This window comes from Piliocolobus tephrosceles, chromosome 10, assembly GCF_002776525.5.
Source record: "Piliocolobus tephrosceles isolate RC106 chromosome 10, ASM277652v3, whole genome shotgun sequence".
NCBI classification, from domain to species: domain Eukaryota; kingdom Metazoa; phylum Chordata; class Mammalia; order Primates; family Cercopithecidae; genus Piliocolobus; species Piliocolobus tephrosceles.
Window position 1 is genome coordinate 90,327,390 of NC_045443.1, and position 23,785 is coordinate 90,351,174.

The following is a 23,785-nucleotide window of genomic DNA, read 5'->3' on the forward strand; positions in this document are numbered from 1 at the left end:
ACTTCAAATACATAAAAATATACACACATAAAAAGATTAAAAGGTAATCATATAAACCAATGAGTTTCATGTTAGGGTGATTTTTTTGTTGTTACTTTTCCCCCTTATATTACTGAGAAGATGAGATTTGTGCTAAGATGATTTTATTAACCACCCAGCTACTTCCACCCATAATTTTTTGTTAGTGTTGTCATATTACTTTTTAAAGTTTTCTTTTTTTTTTCTTTTTTGTTTTTTTTGAGACGGAGTTTCTCTCTTGTTGCCCAGGCTGGAGCGCAATGGCGCGATCTTGGCTCACCGCAACCTCTGCCTTCCGGGTTCAAGCGATTCTCCTGCCTCAGCCTCCTGAGTAGCTGGGATTACAGGCATGCACCACCACCCTGGCTAATTTTGTATTTTTAGTAGAGACAGGGTTTCACCATGTTGGTCAGGCTGGTCTTGAACTCCCGACCTCAGGCGATCCACCCACCTCGGCCCCCCAAAGTGCTGGGATTACAGGCATGAGCCACCGCGCCCGGCCAAAAGTTTTCTCATTTTTAAAAAACTATTTGGGCTTGACAAGAAGACCCAGAGAATTCTAACTATCAAACACTTATCATTAATGTTTAAGTAGCTACAACCAAACAGACCAACTAAAGGAAAACCAGCTACAACAAAACTATTTCTCTATTCACTATACTTCTGAACAAATGTTTGAGTTTTCCACACCAATTCTCTGCAGACACCAACTGTGTGTCCTACAATTTAATTGAATTCTGACACTATCTGGAATTAGCAGAGACCTCACAGACTAAGGGACCAGTCTCTTAAGACTGCCCTCCCCTTCTAACGCCAATAGCAAATAAAAGGTCCACAGGTTACCCACACTTTTGTCTACCTTGGCTACATATGGGGAACTCTCACAACTCCCCTCCTCAGGTTTGATAATTTGCTACAGCAGCTCAAAGAACTCAGGGAAACATTTTATTTATATTTACTTTAAAAGATATCTTAAAGGATACAAATAGCCAGATGAAGCAGTATGTTAGGGAAGGTCTGGAGGGGTCCCAAGCACAGGAGCTTCTGTCCCCATGAATTTAGAGATATGTCACCTTCCCAGCACATGAATGCATTTGACAACTAGAAAGATCTCCAAAACCATTGTTTAAGGTTTTTACAGGGGTTCCATTATGTAAGCATGATTGATTAAGTCACTGGCCATTAGTGATTAACTCAATCTCTAGCCCCTCTCTATTCCTGAAGGTCAGAGGGTAGGGATGAAAGTTCCATATCCTTAATCTTGTGGCTAGTGTCTAAGCTACCTAGAGGCCCATCAATATCACCTTATTAGCATAAACTCAGCTATTGCCAAAAGGTACTTATTACGAATGACAAATGACACTCCTTTCACCTCCATCACTCAAGGAATTCCAAACGTTTTAGGAGTCCATGCCAGAAACAAGAAAAAATATATATATATTTCTTATTATAATACAATATTAATATTTGAAATTATAAAAAAATACATAGTATTCAAAGTATTTACTTCAAATAAGAACAGATGTTGGCTGGGTGCAGTAGCTCACACTTGTAATCCTAACAATGGGAGGCCAAGGCGTGCGGATTATTTGAGGTCAGGAGTTAGAGATCAGCCTGGCCAACATGGTAAAACCCCATCTCTACTAAAAATACACACACACACACACACACAAATAGCTGAGAGTGGTGGCACACACCTGTAATTCCAGCTACTGGGGAGCCCAGGGCAGGAGAATCATTTGAACCCAGGAGACAGAGGTTGCAGTGAGCCAACATCATGCCACTGCACTCCAGCTTGGGTGACAGAGAGACTCTGTCTCAAAAAAAAAAAAAAAAAAGAACAGATGTCTGCAATAAATAGGATATCCTAGATTGCTGGTAAAAAACAAATTCATACTACAAGATCAGTATAAAACAGCATTAATCTCTGCAAAAAACTATCAAAGAAGCAAACACAAATGTGAGAAAGAACAGCACTTTACTAGGAGAAAAATTGTTATTGTTTACTACATGAAATATCTTAAAAAGAAATATCACTGTCACAGAAGTTTTAACAACTCAAAACTTTTTTGAAATAAATGATTTATCTATTGCAGACTAGTTGTTTACTGAGTATAATTTAGACATATTTCTTTTTTTTTTTTTTAATAGACAAAATCTCACTCTGTGACCCAAGCTGAAGTGCAGTGACACAATCATGGCTCATCATAGCCTCGAATTTCCTGGGCTCAAGCCACCCTCCTGCCCCAGCCTACTGAGTAGCTAGGGCTACAGATGAGTGCCACCACATCTGACTAATTTTCTTTTCTTTTTTTCTTTTTTTTTTTTTTTTTCTGAGACAGGGTCTTACTCTGTCAACTAGGTTGGAGTACAGTGGTGCAATCTCAGCTCATTGCAACCTCTGCCTCCTGGGTTCAAGACATCCTCCCACCTCAGCCTCCTGAGTAGCTGGGACTATAGGCACATGCCACCACACCCAACTAATTTTTGTGTTTTTTTTATACAGATGGAGTTTTGCCATGTTGCCCAGGCTGGTCTCAAATTCTTGGATGCAAGCAATCCACCTGCCTCAGCTTCCCAAAGGGCTGAGATTACAGGGATGAGTCACTACGCCCAGCCCTGGCTAATTTTCTTTAAGCAAAATTATTTCTAAAACTGGAAAGAATACAAGTATTAGAAATTAAATAATATACAACTCAAAATCTTGGTGATTTATAAGATATCTATAAGGATTTCTTATAAAATGTAACTTTCGGGGCCGAGTGCAGGGGCTCACGTCTGTAATCCCAGCACTCTGGGAGGCCAACGCAGGCAGATCACGAGGTCAGGAGATCAAGATCATCCTGACTAACATGGTGAAACCCTGTCTCTACTAAAAATACAAAAGAAGTTAGCTGGGCGTGGTGGTGGGCGCCTGTAGTCCCAGCTACTGGGGAGGCTGAGGCAGGAGAATGGTGTTAACTCGGGAGATGGAGCTTGCAGTGAACCGAGATCATGACACTGCACTCCAGTCTGGGTGACAGAGCTAGACTCTGTCTCAAAATAAAAATAAAAATAAAAAATAAAATAAAATGTAACTTTCAACACTGATTTTGTTACTCTATTTCATCCTCATCCCACCATAAAAATTAATTAGAAAGATTTTCACAAATTCAAAAAGTTTGAAAAGTCATTTACTATACGCAGACCTTAAGAACAATGCTTTAAATACATTATGCAAGCCTTATACTAAATGGATAGACAAAGGGCTCTCACTAACCTTTTTCTACTATTAAGAGCTAAAAATATAACATATAGATAAAGCAAGAAGGTATCTTTGCAAAAAACACATACTATTTCACAAAAAAAAAAAAAATTCATGTAAAGTAATTGAGGGGTTCCCAGGGAGTTTTCATATTTGACCTCTTAGTTGATCACATAGTTTAGGTAAATTCATTTACTCCCTAAATTTTCATTATCATCATTGCTGACAATAATAAAAACACTAACTCTAACCCAGACCTTTGCTGAGTTTCCAATTCATATTTTCCTGTCTTGCCAAACATATCTAACTGAATGCCTTGAGAGCACCACAAAGTCAGCTTATTCAAAACCAAATTCATTCATCTTTGCTCAACCCTTTCACCCATCTGCATTCTCCATCTCAGATTACAGAACCATCACACACTCATTTTGCCTAAATCCAAGGCATCACTCTTACTCGTCTCTATTCCTTAACCTTCACATCCAATCACCAAGTTAATTCAACTGCCCACATACATTTTGAATCTATCCCCCTTTCTCCATCTCCTTGGCCACTACCTTAATTCATGTTGCCATCATCTCTCACCTGGATTATAAAAGAAACCTAATATAGCACTCTATACTTCTACATCCACATTTCTAGTTGTTTACTAAGAAATCAAGTAATGGATGTCTCAAAGCACTGTAACCAAACCAAACTCTTTATTCATCTCAACAATTTACCATCCTAGGAAAAAGTTTACTTTCTTCACTATGTTCTCCAGCTTAGTCAATAATATCCTCATTTATCAAGAACTTCAGTTAAAACCTAAATGAACTATTAGCCAGGCATGGTGGTGGATACCTGTAATCCCAGCTACTTGGGAGGGTGAGGCAGGAGAATCACTTGAACCCAGGAAGTAGAAGTTGCAATGCAATGAGAGATCACACCACTGTACTCCAGCCTGGGTGACAGAGTGAGACTGTCTCAAAACAAACAAACAAACAAAAATTAAAACCTAAATGAACTAAAACAGATATTTGCACACCAATATTCATAGCAGCATTATTCACAATAGCTAAAACATGTGAATAACCCAATGTCCGCCAACAGATGAATGGATAAACAAAATGCAGTATAAACATCCACAATGAAATATTATTCAGCCTTTAAAAGGAAGAAAATTCTGATAACATGCTGCAACATGAATGAAGCAGAAATAATTATGCTAAGTGAAATAAACCAGACACAAAAGGATCACTATTGTATAATTCCACTTATATGAGGTACCTAGAACAGTTAAATTCATGGTGACAGGAAGTGGAATTGTGGTTACAGTGGGTTCAGGGGAGGGGAGGAATGAAGAGTTGTTGTTTTATGAGTATGGAGTTTAGTTGTTATGATTGCACAACACTGTGAATACATTTAATGCCACTGGACTGTACACTTAAAAATGGTAAAAATTGTATCTTTTAAATTATGTATATTGTCACAATTTTAATTTTTAATAAAATTTTTAAAACCTAAATAAGTATTATATTGCAGGCATTACCAAACAGACAAAATAATTATTTTAAGTATTTAAGAACATAGACTTTTTACTACATATCCTTTTGGGTTATAGCACGAAGCCAAAAAAACACTGTTAAAAAAAGAAACAGTAAAATTAATTCAATAATCTTAGCCATAAGATTCATGTTGTTAATTTTAAAGCTATTTATGCATATTTTAGCAAAAACATTTGCTAATGTTAAGAACCAAGATATTCAGTATAAGAAAAAATGATATAAATACAGAATCAAATAAATAAAAAACCATTTTATATCTTAAATTTGAATTATTATTTTGGTTTTTGTTTCTTTTTTTTTCTGAGACAGAGTCTCACTCTCTCACCCAAGCTGGAGTGCAGTGGTACAATCTCAGCTCACGGCAACCTCCACCTCCCAAGTTCAAGCAATTCTCCTGCCTCAACCTCCTGAGTAGCTAGGATTACAGGCATGCACCCAGCTAATTAGTGGAGACAGGGTTTTACCATGTTGGCCAGGCTGGTCTCAAACTCCTCACCTGTGATCTGCCTGCCTCGGCCTCCCAAAGTGCTGGGATTACAGGCATGAGCCACCACGCCTGGCCTTGTTTCTTAACAATAATTCTTACCATTCAAAAGCTTAAAAGCAAAGACAACCCAAAAGCAAAGTGCACCCTCAGTGCTTATACTATGGTCTCTAACCATCACTCCCCACTCAAAGGAATTTTCTAGAGAAATGGCTGATTCCAGACATGGGAGGGGAAATTTACAAGATAAATCTGAAACATATTTTTGTGCCAAAAAGCAAGGAAGCTTTTTGAACACAAATAAGGTCCTGTCAAAATGACAAACATCACCTTGAAGGTACTCCCAGTAGCTACAGCTGAGATCATTTTCACATCAGCAAAAAACATTGACTGTAATTGACTGAAACACACTAATTATATGTAAATCCATGAGTTCATAATATAAAAATCCAGGAGTTAGTCAACTAATTTTTGACAATGGAACAAAGGCAATACAACAAGAAAAGATAGTTGCTATTGCTTGAATGTCCCCACCAAAACTCATGTTGAAACTTAATTGCAAATGTAATAGTATTGAGAAGTGAGGCCTTTAAAAGGTGACTAGGTCATGGGAGTTCCACCCTCATGAACGGGTTGCCATTATTGTGAACATGGATCAGTTATCACGGGAATGGCTTTGTTATAAAAACAAGCTCGCGGCTAAGCATAGTGGCTCACCCCTGTAATCCCAGCACTTTGAGAGGCAGAGGCAAGCAGATTACCTGAGTTCAGGAGTTCGAGACCAGCTTGACCAACATGGATAAACCCCATCTCTACTAAAAATACAAAATTAGCTGGATGTGGTGGTGCATGCCTGTAATTCCAGCTACTCGGGAGGCTGAAGCAGGAGAATCGCTGGAATCCGAGAGGTGGAGGTTGCAATGAGCTGAGATGGCGCCACTGCACTCCAGCCTGGGTAACAAGAGCAAAACTTTGTCTCAAAAAAAGAAAAACAAAGCTCTCCATCACACCTGCTCTCTTGCCCTTCCTATTTGCTATGAGATGACATAGCAGACAGGATCTCACCAGAGAAAGGTGCTATGTGCTTAGACTCCCCAGCATCCAGAACTGTGAGCCAAATAAGCTTCGTTATAAATTACCTAGTATGTGGTATTCTGTAATAGCAGCAAAAAAAGAAAAAAGAAAAAAAAATGGGTTAAGACAATAGTCTTTTCAACAAATGGTAATGGAACAATTGGATATTCACATGCAAAAAAAAAAAAAAAATCTAAATACAGACCTTATATTCTCCATAAAAACTAACTCAAGGGTAGACATGGTAGCTCACGGCTACAATCCCAGCAATTTGGGGGGCCGAGGTAGGAGGATCACTTGAGTCCAGGAGCCCAAGACCAGCCTGGGCAACATGGTGAGACCCGTCTTAATAAATTTAGGCTAGGTGCAGTGGCTCACGCCTGTAATCCCAGCACTTTGGGAGGCTGAGAAGGGTAGATCACCTGAGGTCAGGAGTTTGAGACCAGCCTGGCCAATGTGGAAAAACCCTGTCTCTGCTAAAAATACAAAAATTAGCCAGGTGGTGGTGGCAGGTGCCTGTAATCCCAGCTACTCAAGAGGCTGAGGCAGGAAAATCACTTGAATCCAAAAGGTGGAGGTTGCAGTGAGCCAAGATCACGTCACTGCACTCCAGCCTGGGCAACAGAGCAAGATTCCATCTCAAAAATAAATAATTATATTTTAATTTTAATTTTAAAAAATTAACTCAAGGCCAGGTGCAGTGGCCCATGCCTGTAATCCCAACACTTTGGGAGGCCAAGGCAGGCAGATCACGAGGTCAGGAGTTTGAGACCAGTCTGACCAACATGGTGAAACCCATCTCTACTAAAAATACAAAAATTAGCCGGGCATGGTGGTGCGTGCCTGTAATCCCAGCTACTCAGGAGGCTAAGGCAGAAGAATCACTTGAACTCGGGAGGCAGAGGTTGCAGTGGGCCAAGATCATGCCACTGCACTATAGCCTGGGTGACAGAGCAAGATTCCGTCTCAAAAAAAAAAAATTAACTCAAAATGGATCACAAACCTAAAGGTTAAACACAAAACTATAAACCCTAGAAGATAAAATAGGAGAAAAAGACTGTGGTTTGTCCACTATTCTTTTAGGTAGAACACCAAAGGCATAATCCATGAAAGAATTAATAAGCTGGACTTCATTAAAATTAAAAATGTCAGCTCTTCAAAACACATTGTCAAGAATAAAAAGACAACTCATAGACTGGAGAAAAATATTTACAAAAGACAAACCTGATAATGGACTAGTATCCAAAATATACAAACAATTCTTTAAATTTATTTGGAAAAAAATAAATAATCTAATTAAAAACTAAGGCAAAGACCTTAATAGACATCTTACAAAAGAAGATACACAGATGGCAAATATGCATATGAAAAGTTGCTCCACAGCATACACCATCAGGGTAATGCAGATTAAAACAATGGGATACCACAACACACCTAGCAGAATGGCCAAAATCCAGAACACTACCACCATCAAATGCTGACAAGGATGTGGAGAAATAGGAACAGGAATTCATTGCTGGTGGACATACAAAATGGTACAGCTACTTTGGAAGACAGTTTGGTAGTTCCTTTCAAAAGTAAACATACTCTTACTATACAATTCAGTAATCACACTCCTTGGTATTTATCCGAATGAATTAAAAACTTCTGTCCACACCAAAACGTGGACACAGATGTTTAAAGTAGTTTTATTCATAATAGCTAGCTTGTAATTGACCAAGATATCTTCCAGTGCGTGAATCAATAACTTACTAGTACACCCAGACGATATTCTCCAGCGTTAAAAAGAAATGAACTATTAAGCCATGAAAAGACAATGAAGAAACTTAAACGTATATTACTGAGTGAAATATAAAGTGAAAGAAGCCAATCTGAAAATGCCTTCTGGAAAAGGCAAAACTAGGAAAAAAGTGAAAAGATCAATGTTTGCCAAGAATTAAGGGGAAGGGAAGGATGAATAGGCAAAACACAGTGGATTTGTATGTAAGTGAAAGTACTCTGTATGGTATTATAATGGTAGAAACATAAAAATTTGTCCCAAAATCAGCAGAATGTACAACACCAAGAGTGAACCCTACTGTAAACTGCAGATTCTAAATGATAATGATATGTCAATATATGTTCACAAATCCTAATATACCACTCTAGCGGGGAATGTTGATAATGGGGGAGTCTGTGCATGTGTAGGGGCAGGAAGTATATGGGAAATCTCTGTAACCTTCACTCAGTTTTATTGTGAACCTATAACTGCTCTAAAAAGTAACTTCTGTTTTTCAAATCTATGAACTTCCTTTTCTCAAGAAAGAAAAAATCAAATGAAAACTCAGAAAACCACAATGATCACTGCTGAAGTAGCTAGTGTACCAACTCTTATTCTAACAGTAATCAAAGAAAAAAAATTAAGTCTTTATCCTGCCTTGCAAGTATGCACTGAAATTTGGGATAACCAAATAGCCCTGGTTGATATCAAAAAGTTCTTTACAGAAAAATTTCAGTTAATATATGTAGAAGCAATGAAAGATTTAGAAGATCATTTTGCAAATATTGCTGAAATCTAACCCAAACGGCATCATAAAATCTTCTCTGAGCGTTCTTACTCAAATAAGAAATCTTTCCATCCTTTAAACTCGACTACTTCCCTTATTTATATTTCCTCTTGCAGCATTTACTCATAATAGAAGGAAGAACAAAGTGGCGTCAGTGATAGTTCGTTATGGTAATTACCATCAATGAATCAGGCCTATGTTTTCATGACCTTGTAATTCTCTTACGTAATCCTCCCCTACATAAACTCTGGGCTGGCCATGAGACTTGCCTTGACTAATGGTAGTAGCAAATGAGACACAAGCAGAGACTTGAAAGGTGTCTGTCTGCACAATGGGATCTGTTCTCTTGTTGCTGGAAACTTCTCTGCCACCACCTAAACCCAGATTAGCCTTGGACACATGTGGCCCAATGGATAAAACCAGCAATATGAGTGAAGGTACCTTAGATAATCCATTCTGTTTTCCACCTTATTTTCTTTTTATAGATTTAGTGGGTACAAGTGCAGTTTTGTTAGATGGGCATATTGTATAGTGGTGAAGTCTCGGCTTTTAGTGTACCCACCACCCTAATAACGTATAGAACAGGTAATTTTTCATCCCTCACTCTCCTCCCACCCTCACCCTTTCCCCATATTTCCATCTTTATGTCTATTTGTATCCATTGTTTAGCTCCCACTTATAAGTGAGACCATGCGGTATTTTACTTTCTGTTTCTGAGTGATTTCACTTAGGATAATGGCCTCCAGTTCCATCCCTGCTGCTACAAAAGACATGATCTCATTCTTTTTTATGGCTGAGTAGTATTCCATGGTATATATAAACCACATTTTCTCTATCCAATCATCTGTTGCTGGACACTTAGGTTGATTGCATGACTTCGCTGTGGTACAAAGTGCCGTGACAAATAGCCATATGCAGATTTGTTTTTTTATACAATGATCTGTTTTCCTTTGGATATATACCCAGTACTGGGACTGCTGGATTGAACTGTAGTTGTTTTTACTTCTTTGAGAAATCTCCATACTGTTTTCCATAAAGGCTGTACTAATTTATATTCCCACCAGCAATGTATGGGCATTCCCTTTTCTCCACCTCCTCACCAACATGTTGTTAGTTTTGTTTTTTAATCTTTTGTAACAGCCGTTCTGACTGGTATAAGATGGTATCTCATTGTATTTTTAATTTAATTTGCATTTCTCTGATGATTAGCAATGTTGAGCATTTTCTCATGTTTGTTGGTCACTTGTATGTCTTCTTTTGAGAAATATCTGCTAATGTCCTTTGTTTACTTTTTGATGGGTTTGTTTTTTTCTTGTTGCGTTCCATGTAGATTCTGGATGTTAGTCCTTTGTCAGATGCATAGTTTGCAAACATTTTCTCCCATTTGGTAGGTTGTCTGTTTGTTGATTATTTCTTGGGCTGTACAAAAGATTTTTACTTTAATTAATTCCCATTTTTTTCTATTTTTGTTTTTGTATTTGCTTTTGAGGTCTCAGTCATAAATTCCTCACCCAGGCCAAGGTCCAGAGAGAGTTTCCTAGGTTTTCTTCTAGGGTTTTTAGTTCGAGGTTTTTTGTTTATTTGTTAGTTTGTTTTTGAGGCAGAGTCTTACTCTGTTGCCCAGGCTGGAGTGCAGTGGTGTGATGTCAGCTCACTACAACCTCCACCTCCCAGGTTGAAGCGATTCTCCTGCTTCAGCCTCCTGGCTGATTTTTGTCTTTTTAGTAGAGACAGGGTTTCACTATGTTGGCCAGGCTGGTCTTGAACTCATGACCTCAGGTGATCTGCCCACCTCGGCCTCCCAAAGTGCTGGGAGTCACTACACCCGGTCTAGTTTGAGGTCTTACATCTAAGTCTTTAATCCTTCAGGTAATTTGAGTTATCTTTTGTATATGGTGAACAATATGGGTCCAGCTTCATTCTTCTGCATATGGCTATCTAATTTTCCCAGCACTATTTATTGAATAAAGTATTCTTTCCCCACTGCATTTCCCTACCCCCACCACACTCTCGGGTCTCCCCCTACCACTTACTCACCAGCCCATGCCCCCATGGCCTCTGGCCCTGCCGTTGCTTGCCTCTAGCCCTGCACTCAGATCCCAGGCCCATAATCAGAAGCCACAGTGCATATTTTTGTCAACTTCATCGAGTATCAGTTAGTTATAAGTATGTGGCTTTATTCCTGGGTTCTCTATTCTGTTCCATTGACTTGTGATTATTTTTATACCAGTACCATGTTTACTGTAGCTTGTAGCATAATGTGAAGTCAGGTAACTGATGCCTCCCACTTTGCTCTGCTTTGGTTATTCACACTCTTTTTTGGTTCCACATGAATTTTAGAATTGTTTTTTCTAATTCTATGAAAAATGATGTTGGCAATCTGACAGGAATTGCATTGAGGCTGGGCACACTGGCTCACATCTGTAATCCCAGCACTTTGGAGGCTGACGTGAAAGAATCACTTGAGGCCAAGAGTTCAAGACCAGCCCCTGAGCAACATAGCAAGACCTTTGTCTCTATAGACATTTTTTTTTTTTTTTTTTTTTTTTTGAGGAGTCTTGCCCTGTAACCCAGGCTGGAGTGCAGTGGTGTGAGCTCAGCTCACTGCAACCTCTGCCTCCAGAGTTCAAGCAACTCTCCCACTTCAGCCTCCCAAGTAACTGGGAGTAAAGGCGTGCACCCCCACGACCAATTTTTGTCTTTTCAGTAGAGACGGGGTTTCACCACGTTGGCCGGGCTGGTCTCGAACTCCTGACCTCAGGTAATCCACCCGCCTCAGCTTCCCAAAGTGCTGGGATTACAGGTGTGAGCTACCGCACCTGGCCAAAGCTTTGTAAATTTACTTAACTTCTCTAGGCCTGAAATTCCCATTTGTAAAGTGAAACTAATAATGACAGCCTAACAGAATTGTTGTAAAGATTAAATAATAAATATGTTTAAATTAGTGTCTGGCATTATAGTAGATACACTATAAATAGACAAATATTATTATTAAGTACATCTCTCTGCACAAAAAAGACCTAGAATCAAAATTTAAAAGCTGTCCGGGCACAGTGGATTATGCATGTAATCCCAGTACTTTGGGATGCCAAGGTGAGAGTATCACTTGAGCCAAGGAGTTCAAGACTAGCCTGGACAACAAAGTGAGACCCCGTCTCTACAAAAAATTAGCCAGGTATGCTGGTGTGGGCCTGTAATCCCAGCTACTAGGGAGGCTGAGCCAGGAGGATTGCTTAAGCCTGGAAAGGCTGAGGTTGCAGTGAGCCGTGATCAGGCTACTTGCACTCTAGCCTGGACAACAGGGCAAGAACCTGTCTCAAAAACAAAATAAAACAAAACAAAAACAATAAAAGCTGGAAGGTACTCAGAAATCATTTGGTCCAATTGCCACTTCATACATGAAGAAACTAAAAGAAAGAATAGCTGGCTTGCCTGACAACACTCTGCTATCTAATGGTAGAGCTACAATTAACACTTAGGTTTCTGGGATCTCAACTGATATTTTCCCTACAATCTCAAAACGTTTCTTGTTCATTTCTCTGATACCAATTAAGCCTAACTTTTCTAATCTCAATTTCTTCATTGATAAACTATAAGGACAGGATGAATTCACAGGAGCTTCCACCTCCAAAATTCTCATTCTATGACTGATCTGGAGCCATAAATTGGCTGACCTAAAAGGATGTCAAACATATTTCCAATATCTGTATATCCTTAGTTTTCTTATAGTCATATTTAAAACTCTAAAACTTAAGTTACTAGTTACATGAAAATAATTTGTCTCTCACAAGCAGCCAAGTCTGTAAGAGACTGAGACTATCAGAACTCATTATAGATAAGTTCCTAGTACCTAATTTGGGTTTACAGATATCATACAATTAACTTAATATTAAGTGAATATAAGTAATATTAGGTGAAATAAAGTTTTAAAAATACCCACCATCTGATTAAAATTGACCTACATATGTTAGGCAAGTTTAAAATATAGGCTGTTCTGATTCATCAAATATGAATAGACAGATACAAAAACATACCAAAATAAGAGTTAACGGTCTACTTTAAAGAAGTAGCCACTTTTCATTTTATTTAAGTCTTAAACTCACTTAAGGGAACAGGGAAAGGTACTGACAATAAAATTTCTTGAACAGAGGATCTGTGGATCATGCTCAAAATCATGGACTATGAAACAAACTTAAAAATCTGGGCCGGGCACGGTGGCTCATGCCTATAATTCCAGCACTTTGAGTGGTCAAGGTGGGCGGATAATGAGGTCAGGAGTTCGAGACCAGCCTGACCAAAATGGTGAAACCCCATCTCTACTAAAAATACAAAAATTAGCCAGGCATGGTGCCGCATGCCTGTAATCCCGGCTACTGGGGAGGCTGAGGTAGGATAATCGCTTGAACCTGGGAGGCGCAGGTTGCAGTGAGCTGAGATTGTGCCATTGCACTCCAACCTGGGCAACAGGGTGAGATTCCATACCAAAAAAAAAAAAAAAAAAGAAAAAATCTGTTAGGTGGCCAGGTGCAGTGGCTCATGAGGCCAGGAGTTTGCATGGCAAAATCTCATCTCTATTAACAATACAAAAATTAGCCAGGCACAGTGGCATGTGTCTGTAATCCCAGCTATTTGGGAGGCTGAGGCATGAGAATCACTTGAACCTGGAAGGCGGAGGTTGCAGTGAGCCTAGATCGCACCATTGCACTCCATCCTGTGCAACAGTGAGACTTTGTCTCAAAAAAAAAAAAAAACCTGTTAGGTAACACTTTATAATCTAACAAAAATTCGAATCTACTGGCTACAGATTCCCATTATAAAAGATATATAGAATAAGTTTCAAAGAAGTAGACCACAAAATTCATAAAATTAAAATCCATCCTTAATATAATCATTTTCTATAATGCAAAAACTTTGGGAGAGACGATCCAAATAGTAGATGACTGTCGTAACTTGGGTTCCCAAGGAAACAGACTCTGGGACTGAAATCTGCATACAAGAGGTTTATCGGGAAGTAATCTCAAGAACAACACCTGTGTGGGCATAGAGGAAAGCATGATTGGGTAGAGGGAGAAATTGAACAGTACTGAACAGTAACACAATCACAACAGCAACCTCAGTGAATCCTACTAAGAGTTCTGAAGTGGGGACAGTCCTTCATATAAGACCCTAATGAGGCAATGCATATCTTCCACATTAATCATTAATTAAATGCAGGTTGCTTCCTTCTACAAGGGCAAGTCCAAGAAAAAGATGCACCTATGGGCCTTTAGCAGCCATGATTCTAGGCAGTTAAAGGAAGGTGTCTCTACCCTGAATGGGGATCTAGGTGCCACACTACAATAATGCGCCTTTCTTGCCTTTGAAATATCAAAAAGGGCTATACACTAGAGGGACAAAGACCTCGGTAAAGAAAGAGACCTACTATCTTCTGGAGCCTACTATGTGGCAGGTGCTGTTTCCACCACTGCACTCCAGCCTGGACAAAAGAGCAAGACTGTGTCTAAAAAAAGGAAAAAAGAGAGATCACCAGCCGGGCACAGTGGTTCATGCCTGTAATCTCAGCACTTTGGGAGACCGAGGCAGGCGGATCATGAGATCAGGAGATCGAGACCATCCTGGCTAACACAGCGAAACCCCTCTCTACTAAAAATACAAAAAAATTAGCCAGGCGTGGTGGTGGGCGCCTGTAGTCCTGGTTTCTCAGGAGGCTGAGGTAGGAGAATGGCATGAATCTGGGAGGCGGAGCTTGCAGTGAGCCCAGATCGTGCCACTGCACTCCAGCCTGGGCAACAGAGCAAGACTCCATCTCAAAAAAAAAAAAAAAGAGAGATCACCTAGCCCATGCCCTCATTGAACAGATAAGGAAAATAAAGCCCAGGAAAGCTCAACGATTTGCCTAAGATCACACTGGTAGCAGAAGCAGAACCTGAACTCAGGTCTTTGATTCCAGCTTCAGTGAGTTCTTAACATGCTCTGGTGCCCTTATAATCAAAAACTTAATAAAACCAAAATAACCCTGAGGCATAAATCTTATTATAAAGCTCTGGATATCAACTTCCCCTAGATTATGTGCATTTTCAAATTCCTGCACATAAAACTTGTGTTTTATACTAGTTGAAGAAATATCAGTTGGTAGTCTGCTAAATGAAAGACTATATTTTTATTAACAATAATAATAGCTAAGATGTAAACTCTATGATGGGCACTATGCCAGGCACTTTAATTGCTTTATAACATTTAATCCTCACAACAATCTTTTGAGTAAAGACAACAGATTGCTCTCATTTACCCAAGTGGGGAAAAAAAAAGTTTAAAAAGCTAACTTAGTCATTAGCTAAGACCACAAATGTAATAATGGGAAGAGTTGAGATTCCATCTGACTTTCAGTCTTGCGCTTTTAAAGTTAAACTACCCACTGTGGTACAGCCCTATACTATTTCTCAATTTTTCTTTTCTAAACTTTTCAAATTTTCATGATGTGTATGATTTATTTTCATAATCAGAAATATATTTTATCGTTTTTAAATATTTTGAAAATAAAATCACTGTTTAAAATATATGGGCAGTTGCAAACAAGTTATACGAAACAAACAAAAAAAAAGTTTTACAGAACAAAATAAACTCACACTTCTTTATCGGGGATCTAACTCCATATGACCTACCAACCACTTAATCCATTCACAAAGCAATTATTTTGGCACAGCACAGTATAAAGGAAGGAACTCTTAAAACATTTTCCAAACATTATTTAGTTAATTAAGTCAAAATAAAATACCACCAACACACTGGAAAAAATTTTATATTCGCATACATATGGAAAATTTAGCCACAGTCTGATATTAAAAACTGAGATAAGGGAAAGAACATGATTTTTATTAAATTGCATCTACTGCTATGGCCCATGCAACACTGAAACAGATGTCTATGCATCTTTGTGCTAAATATGTCAATTAATCATAGGGCATGCAACAGCCATGATCCATCCTAAAGTAAGCTGTCCTACCACTGTTCGTGTTGAGAACAAAGCCCAAGACAGCCAAGTTATATGATTCCCATGCTTACTGCTGACTAACCAGATGTGATCACTTAGACTCAACCAGCTAGCTAGCCACCAGTGAAATGGCCCAGTGCAGGGTAGGGGGAGGCCAATGTAGGAATGAACAGCTACAGCTGGTCCCATGTTTAGGCCTGTGCATTACAAACTAAAAAGAGAAATGACTGATCAGCTGTACAAACTGACACTAAACAGACATACACTGTAGTGACGAGATGAAGTAAGAGTACTTGAAGGACTTAAGCAAATCAAAGTTACAACCCAGCCAAAGTTTCAAAAGACCATAGATTCTGAGTGTGCAGAAGACATGGTATTAAGAAAACTAGAATAAAGAGTAAGAAATGCTGGGCGTGGTGGCTCACTCCTGTAATCCCAGCACTTTGGGAGGCCGAGGCAGGCAAATCATCTGAGGTCAGGAGTTCAAGACCAGCCTCACCAACATGGAGAAACCCCACCTCTACTAAAACTACAAAATTAGCCGGGCATGGCGGCGCATGCCTGTAATCCCAGCTACTCAGGAGGCTGAGGTAGGAGAATCGCTTGAACCAGGGAGGCAGAGGTTGTGGTGAGCCGAGATCACGCCATTGCACTCCAGCCTGGGCAACAAGAGCGAGACTCCATCTCAAAAAAAAAAAAAAAATTACTTAACAGCAGAAACAAGGATGCAAACAGGTGAACTGAGTCCTTTAACAGATGAACCCTACAGTGAAAAATCTATAAAGCCCTGTTACAGAGCTCCCAAAGAGCACTGCCTTAATCCTGCAAAGACTTCCAGTAAAAATGTATCAGAGGCTCAGCCCCACATGACATTTTTTGGTCTCGGATTTCTATGAAATTCTACCTTTTTTAATTGCAGAATGTATCCTTATAACCATTACCATCCTATTTGAGCTAACCCAATAGATTCTATACTCCTAGAACCAAATGAACTTAATCAGAAACATTATCACTGTTACAGAGCCATGGTAAAGTTTATTTCTAGAAGAACGACCTACAAAAGATGTGTTTCATGCTGCCACAACTCCTGAAGACACAATATTACCCCACCCCCAACCTTGGTTGATTAGACCAGCAATGGACACTTGACCCGGAGGAAACAATTCTATTGGTCATCCAGAGACCTATGCATGACCTGACAAGAAAAGATGAGAAAAATGTTTTAGATTACTCTGTTGGGATTTTGGAAACAAGACATTGGGCCAGTTGGCTATGCAAAGTTAATGTGAAAGACACGTGGAATCATGTCAGATGGCCATCAAAATCCTGGCCATACTTAGTAAGCAGCAGCGAGAACAGGCACAGAGAAGTGGAGATAAGAAGCCAGTGGTCCATCAGAAAGTGTGAGACAGAGAAAAGAGCTGCCTCTGTTCCTGATACATTCTAGGTCCTACTCTCCAGAGACCCAACTATGTATACAGTGATTCCAGATCTTGGATCACTATGAAACCTTATAATAAATCCCTCTTTAAACTTAAACTAATTTGAGGAGATCTGTAATCCTTGAAAATAAAGTTATTGGCTGGGTGTAGTGGCTCACGACTGTAATCCCAGCACTCTGGGAGGCTGAGGCAGGTGGATCACAAGGTCAGGAGATCATCCTGGCCAACACGGTGAAACCCTGTCTCTACGAAAAATACAAAAATTTGCCGGATATGGTGGCACATGCCTGTAGTCCCAGCTACTCGGGAGGCTGAGGCAAGAGAATCGCTTGAACCCAGGAGGCAGAGGTTGCAGTAAGCTGAGATCACACCACTCTACTCCAGCCTGGCAACAGAGCAAGACTCTGTCTCAAAAAAAAAAAAAAAAAAAAAGTTATTAGAAGATGGTCAAAGAATGACAGATTACATTAATGCATTTAATATTTCAACACTTTCCATGTAGTCTGTACTCCCTGTTTCTGTTCCCTTACTTCCTAGTCATTCATTTCCCCCTGTGACTCTCTTGCAACCGAAATAGGTATGACCCAGTTGTTACATTCAGTGGGCACTTCTCAGTCCTTATTTGACTCAACTTCTCTTCAACATTTACACATACCTAACACCCGCCTCTACTTGTCTCCTGAGTGCTAGACTTATATTTTCTCTTGCCTACTGAACATCTCCACTTGGAAAGTCCAGACCTCTAGTTCACTTTTATCTTCTTCCCCAACCTTTTCCTCTATCTCTATCCTTAATCTTAGATCTATTCCACCACCCTCACAGCTACCCAAACTACTCACAAGTCAACAAGTTCTAGCAATTCTATTCCTCTTCTTGAAAATCACTTTATTCTCTCTCTATCCACAAAACCACTGCCTGAATTCAAGCTCTCATTATCCCCTAGACTAAGGGCCAGAGGTCCAGAAATTCTGATTCAATTGAGAAACTCAAAAATCTGGTTTGTTTTTAAGAATACCAAATGATTCCAATATGCAACAATTTAAGAACGACAATAACTTTCTAGCTGATCTCTCCCTAATGAAGTCATCCTCTCTACAGGGCCACCAAGTAGTCAATATGTACTACTGAAAAACCACCAGGCATCAAGCACCATGTTAGACCTAAACATACAAAGGAAAACAAAAAAATCTCTACCCTGGCCGGGTGCGGTGGTTCACGCCTGTAATCCCAGCACTTTGGCAAGCTGAGGCGGGCGGATCGCCTGAGGTCAGGAGTTCAAGACCAGCCTGGCCAACATAGTGAAACCCTGTCTCTACTAAAAATGCAAAAAAAAATTAGCTGGGCATGGTGGCAGGCGCCTGTAATCCCAGCTACTTGGGAGGCTGAGGCAGAAGAATTGCTTGAACTCGGGGTTGCAGTGAGCCGAGATTGCATCATTGCATTTCAGCCTGGGGAACATGAGCAAAACTCTGCCTCAAAAATAAAATAAAATAAAATAAAGATTATCTGGGAGAACTACTTTTGGAGGATTTTCCTTATTACAAATTTGATAACTTTAAAATTCTCTGTGGCTCCTTACTGTCTACAGTATAAGGTCCAAAACCCTTCAAGCTACCTGTTGCAACCATCCCATCCACATCCAGAAATACTCACAATCCCCCTACTCTATACTAAACTATATCATGCCTTGGACTTGTCTGGTTCTGATCTCTAAAATGCCCTTCTGTCCTTTGTGCCTCCTTGCCTGAGTCACTTCCATCCTCTGCAAAGACTTCCACAATCTCTATTCCTTGCCCTCCCCTACCACACCCCTTCTCCACCACATAGTTACTTTTTCTTTTGTGCTTACAAACTTTTCCTCTGTGTATATATTACAACACTTATCACATTGTTTTGTAATTATTTATCTGTCTCCTCCATTAAAGCTCAGCAGGTTTTTGTTTTGTTTTGCTTTTTGTTTTTTATTCTCAAGAGTGTTTTGCACAGTAGTTAGCACAAAATAAATACTCAGTAGTACATAAAATGAATGCACCTATGTTCTAAGTCCTCATCTACCTCATCTACAAAAACAAAAAAATGGAGATTAGAAAAATAAAGGAAATGATAAGAAAAGTGTTCCTTAAAGAAATTTGGAGTTTATAATGACACTAAAACATCATTTTAAAAAATCAGCCAGTTGTGGTAGTTCACACCTATAGACCCAGCTATTCCTGAGGCTTAGGCAGGAGGGTCACTTGAGCCTAGGAGGCAGGGGCTGCAGTGAACGTGATGGTGTCACCGCACTCCATCTGGCTGACAGAGCAAGACCCTGTTTCAAAAGATTTCAAAAGAGAAAAGAAAGTTAAACACCAAAAACAACAAGAAAATACCAACATTAGCAGCAGCTAACATTTAAGACTTTTTTTTTTTTTTGAGATGGAGTTTTGCTTGTTGCCCAGGCTGGAGAGTGAAATGGCACGATCTCGGCTCACTGTAACCTCCGCCTCCCGGGTTCAAGCAGTTCCCCCGCCTCAGCCTCCCTAATAGCTGGGATTACAGGTGCCCGCCACCACACCCAGCTAATTTTTTCTATTTTTAGTAGAGACAGGGTTCCACTATGTTGGCCAAGCTGGTCTCAAACTCCTGACCTCAAGTGATCCACCCACCTCAGCCTCCCAAAGTGCTGGGATTACAGGCGTGAGCCACCGCGCCTGGCTAAGACTTTTATACATATTAGTTATCTAGTTCTCCACTTTGTAAGGAGGGTAGTATTATTACAACTATTTTACTGAGACACAGAGAAGTAACTTCTCCAAAACTACACAGATAGTAAATGAAACAGGATACAAACCCAGGGAGTCTGGTATCAGAGTTCATATTCTTAACTACTAAATTACATTATTTCTTTAGCTCAAGCAAAAGGCCACTGGAATTAGAGAAGAAAACTGAGTACTAGCCCTAGTTCTTTCATTTCTTAATGTCTTCTTTATTCTCAGTTCTAGTCCTGGATCTTTAATATCTTAATCTCTTCTTTATTCCTAACATGCCAAAAAAAAAAAACACTCAAAAAGAAAATCATGCCATTAGCTCCCACTTTTTAAAATTCACTTCAATAAATCAGCAATACTTTCATCAAACTTAGATGTACAACTAATCTGGGACACCTTCCCAACATCTAAAACCAGGGCCCTCTTGCTGGGTGTTCTCGGGGCTGTGTTTGTCCTTCCTAGAACTCATTCAATAGTACAGTTGTATGAATCTCTGAAGAATTCCTCTCTTCCACTGGACACTAAACTCCACAGAAATTCATGCCTGCTTTACCCATCATTGTCTGCACAGCACACAGTAGGCCCACAATAGATGTCTCAAAAAAAAAAAAAAAAACCACTAATCAGAGTACGTTACTTTTTTTTTTTTTTAAGGCAGGGTCTCACTCTGTTGCTGGAATGTAATGGTACAAACTTGACTCATTGCAACCTCTGCCTCCCAGGTTCAAGCAATTCTCCCATCTCAGCCTCCCAAGTAGTTGGGACTACAGGCGTGCACCACGATGCCCGGCTAATTTTTGTATTTTTTGGTAGAGACAGGGTTTCACCACATTGACCAAGCTGATCTCGAACTCCTGATCTCAGTGATCTGCACGCCTCGGCCTCCCAAAGTGCTGGAATTACAGGCATGAGCCACTAAGCCAGCCCACAGTAAAATACTTAAGAAAGAAATGGCAACAAGGTTTACAAGCTGCCTAAGGTACTAAATGTTGATTAAAGTTCTAACCATTAAGTACTTTAAATTCATGTTTTTCTTCAAAGGACTCTAAAGTAAAACATTCAATACATACATATTGGAGCTACTTCATTTTGGTTTTGTTTTGAGGTTTTTTTGTTTTTGTTTTTGTTTTCCAGCCTCTTTCAAGCCTCAGAGAAACACCTTAGTAAGCTAACGAAAAAGGAGGAGCAGGAGCAGAAGGAGGGACAGAAGCAGAAGAACCAGAAACCAAATTTCTGTAAAGTATCCTGAGACTTACTGATGATGTTCAAAGACTTTGACTTCTAATTGATTGTAAGTACTTTGTCTCTTTCCTCTTTTTAAAAAATGCTATTTAAAGGACACTATTAAGAAGAAAATAAGAATAGTTAAAATGAAAAGGTCATCTAAAAACAAAATGTTAAAGGAATGCCACATAATTTCAAAGCACGGAGTCCATTTCAAATAAATCTCTAAATTGACAATAGCTTTCATCTTATATCTTAACATCTACGCTGAGAAATAAGAATAGCAGTGTGGGGTAAAATAGGTTGCCATGTTACACAATTTAAAGATTCAAGTTATACTTGTTGGTAAATATCACTTGTAGAGTTAATAAAATATATATTCTACCTTCTAAACTAGTAAATCACCAGATTTAAGACATTTATCAAAATGTCCCTATTAAATACTCAGCATTAACACTGACCCAACTACATGATAAAAGCTGAGATCCTTCAACGGGACCCTTAAGTCCTCTCACAATTCGGTCTCTAGCCACCATGGTAGCTTCATCTCTTACTAATTGCTACAGACCATCTCACTTCCTAAGTTTAATTGTTCACACTCCCCATAGTGTGGGGAGTGCACCTTTTATGACTCCATCTCTTTGCATTTGCTGTTCCCTCTGGGTGACATGCCCTTCCCTCTTCTGAGCTGTGAATATGCCCTCCTCCCTGAAGCTTTTCCTAATTACCCTCACCTCCTCCCAAAGAGTGCCTCCTGGGTCCTCTGTCCTCTTCATTATTCTATTACATAGCACTGTCATTTTAAATGTTCACCTCCCAAACAGCCTGTGAGTTCTAAAGGGAGGACTCATACCTTAATCAACTGTTTCCCAGCCCTTAGCATGAAGACTGGCATTTACTGAAACTCAATATAAATACACTGAATAAAAGAAAGTTAAGTACTTAACTGTGAGAAACACTTCAAACTTTCCTATTAAAGAGTTAATGCATTTAACACATTGATTCTCAACCAGAGGCAATTTTGCCCCTAGGGGACATCTGGTAAAATCTGGAGGTATTTCTGGTTGTCACAAGGGCGAAGGGAATATAGGGGAATGCTACTGGCATCTAGTGGGGGTAGATGCCAAGGATGCTGCTAACATCCTACAAGGCACAGGGCAGCCTCCCACAACACAGAATTATCCAGTCACAAATGCCAACAGCGCCGACGTTAAGAAACTCAGTTGTCAACTGACTTATTCGGATGTGATGATTCAATATCACATCTCTGGCAATAACCACAATCAATTTCACTTTTGTAGTTTCAACGGAATTAAAAGTGATCTTCATATAATCTCGATGTTTAACTTCAAACCAAGATTACTAGAAAGCATCCCATATTTCTGAAAACCAATCTATAACTACAGAAGCCACTCTTAAACCAGTAAACACTTTTATTTGTAAACTTCAAAGCAAACCACGGGCAAACTAATTTTCACTTGCGGAACTATGACAGAAACACAATCTGAAACATGAGGTAATCAGTTCCTCCAGGTCTGATAAAAGAAAAATCTCCTAAAGCCTCAAAGTAAATTACTGCTGAACTGAGGAAGTGATGGGGAAAGTAAAGGACATGCCCTTGCTACTGCCAAAATCATCGCTGATCGGGATTTCAAAACTGACAAAACACTGCAAAATACAATTAAATGTCAATACAGGTTGTCAGATAAAGAAGTTAACTATTTCTCCCTCTAACAACTGACCAAGTTTCACATGACTTCATTCTTTCAGGAGAAAGCTAGGCAGAAGCAAGAGCACTCCCTTCCTATACTGGATGACTCAACTCTCTTCCGCACATTCCTCAGCTGAATCCTACAAATTAACTAATTTCTTTTGTCCTTTGAACTAGTTATGCTACTCCCTCGGTAAAGAACTAATAGGCCTGGCACCTACTTTTCAATCATTTACATTTTGTTACACCCTATCAGCCTCAAAAAGAAAAGAAAAAAGCTATACCTCCCCAAAAAATTTTACAGTTGATTGGTACAACAACTCTTATAGGAAAAGAGATGTGAATTATGTTAATTCTAGTAACTGATTCCTAAATGATACACTTACAGTTTTCTAATGCTCTAACCTTTCTATCCTCAAGGTTTTCCAGATTTCAGAGACAGCACTGGCAGAAACTAAGTGTATACCACTTGATCAAGCTTACTGCGGATTTATTCTCGGATAGCTAAAATAAGGTAGTGGGGCTTGGACAGAAAACGTCTTTTTAATTAAAAAAAAAGTTTCCAACAATGAGTAACATCTTCCTTCTCGGCTGACTTTGCCAGTGTCAGTCCCACGACTGGGCCCAAGCTAGGCCGGGGCTCACCACACCACCCTCCAATGTGGTGCAAAGGAGAAAGCTGGGCCGTGTGTGGCAGGTGCGCGTCGTGTCAAATTGGGGGGCACAGGGAGTGCGGCGGGTGGGGAAGGGCGAAGCA

General features: G+C 39.6%; 1 protein-coding gene across 2 annotated transcripts in view; it reads right to left on the reverse strand.

Moving 5' to 3' along the window:
- Nucleotides 1-23,785, reverse strand: part of EEA1 (early endosome antigen 1) — a 176,314-nt gene that overhangs the window by 151,817 nt on the left and 712 nt on the right. The window lies entirely within an intron of this gene.